Source organism: Lolium rigidum, chromosome 5, assembly GCF_022539505.1.
Source record: "Lolium rigidum isolate FL_2022 chromosome 5, APGP_CSIRO_Lrig_0.1, whole genome shotgun sequence".
NCBI lineage: Eukaryota > Viridiplantae > Streptophyta > Magnoliopsida > Poales > Poaceae > Lolium > Lolium rigidum.
The window spans coordinates 256977491-256979872 of NC_061512.1; positions in this window are offsets into that span (position 1 = coordinate 256977491).

Sequence of the window (2382 nt, forward strand, 5' to 3'; positions counted from 1 at the left end):
AAATATCAAAGAGAATTTTTGAAGACAATTAAGAATGAGTCTTAATTTGAGGATTTAAATAATCATTTAAATCACACATATATTTTTCAATAATAAAAATAAGTCCATTAATACCTTTGGACTTCAAAACACCTTGACAACATTTCAAGGTTGGATTTACCCTAAATCAAGTATCCCTAAGATGTTCTTAGTATCTAACCTCTCATAAAATAGCAACGACATCGGAAAGGGGGAAACAAACCCTAAAGCTGGAATCATGCATTATTGCTTCTTTAACCATTGCCCTTATCGGACAATGATGCTATTTTTCAGAACAAGAGGACAAGGGTCAGTCCATACCTTCCAACTGCAGAACTTTGCAGTGTTCAGGCAAGTTCATCACTTGCTTATGTCATTTGATTATCTTTATCAAATTACTTGCAAAGTACTATGGTTATCACTATTGCATAAAAATCAAAACCACTACTTTCATAACTATGAATATGACTATGTGGTGGGCAATGGAACCATGGATTGTGTTGATATGGTGGAGGTTCCATTGCACGGGTTTATATCCATCTAGGATTAAACAACAAATGTCGCCGATGATTCTTGTGCCGTAATACCCGTGTTAACCATAAGATCCGGAGTGGGACGGAGTAGTCAAAAGTGTTTCCACCTCTCGTTCATCAACGGATGCGCTTTACCGTAGACACTTGTATCCGTCGGGGCAAGCGGTTGGTCGGGAAGCCTTAAGTCCCCACGGCATAGTCCGTAGACACTTGTCGCTCGAAGTGCAAGCGGTTGGCTGGGGAGGCCTTAAGTCCCCACGGTATTGCGGTCTATGATGGGTTGCAGCCTACGGCGAAGGAGTTTGGTTCGATCCCAAACTGTCGTCGTGGTCGGGGTCCACCCGTGAGTGGGAATAATGGGACCGGCGAGGACCCAGGGTCGGGGTGTGCAACAAAGGGTGGGTGTTCGAGGTAGCGGAGGAACATGATTGGCTAGACCTTATACCGGGCCTCACACCGAAGGAAGTGTGGACGGGAAAGCTGCCCGGTTGGCACCAAGGTTAAGATCTCTTATGGGTAAAGCAACACACCTCTGCAGAGTGTAAAGAAGCTGTGACCTGTCACTCCCTGTTCCGGGATTGAGGAACTGCGAACGCGGCCGGAAAGGAGCTCCATGAAGTTCTAGTAAACCGGTGAAGGCTGACGGACATAGCTCTTTGAAATAAAAGCAATCTATTGAAGAAATGTTTATCAAAACTTGCATTGGTATTAGACTTTCGGGTCTAATATCGTAGCTAGTGCATTAAACACCTCTTATCTATAATGAACTTGTTGAGTACGCTCGTACTCATACCATTCTTAAACCCCATGCTTAGATTGTCTGAACCATCTGGAGGAGGACAACGACAACCATGATGGAGCCGAGATCATCGGCTACGAGGAACCAGACCTCTCAGGAGGAGTGGAAGGCGTAGACTACATCATAGTCTATGGATCCGGAGAGGCTTCCGGAGGAGAACAAGCCTAAGGATATCAGGAGGAGTAGTAGTAGCCAAGCAGCGCGAACTCTTACTAATTAGCTGCTCGTTTAAATAAATGTTTAGTTTAATGAGACAATGGTATTGTAAGTTAAGATGGGTTCACCTCGAACCCGGGAGATATCCTCTTAGGACCCAAGAGGAGCTCCGAGACGACTTGTGTATGTGTATTGTAATAATATGTGAATGAGTTATGGACCTTGCTATGTTCTGTTGTACTACTCTGAGGGATGTGATATTTGCGGAATGGTACTTCGCGAATGTTATATCAACGACTGGCATACTACAACATGCAGTGGTATGCAGGGTCACCACACCTACTTATCAACCATCCCATGCACTCTTCATCAACAGGTGACTCAATGTTTTATCAACCCATCTACTATCTTGTTAACATCTTATTTCTTTCTTTTTCTGTAGACAAAGGTGGTCCTTTTTGGTTTTTTAAGGGAACAATGAAACCTACTTATCAACCTCCCATGCACTCTTCATCAACAGGTGACTCAATGTTTTATCAACCCATCTACTCTCTTGTTACTATATTTTTTCTTTCTTTTTCTGTAGACAAAGGTGGTCCTTTTTGTTTTTTAAGAAAACAAGGGAACCTACTTATGAACCATCCCATGCACTCTTTATCAATAGGTGGCTCAATGTTTTACCAACCCATCTACTCTCTTGTAACCTCCTTATTTTTTTCTTTTTTATGTACACAAAGGTGGTCCTTTTTGTTTCTTAAGGGAACAAGGAAACCTACTTATCAACTATCCCATGCACTCTTCATCAATAGGTGGCTCAATGTTTTACCAACCCATCTACTCTTTTGTTACCTCCTTATTTTTTTTTTATGTACACAA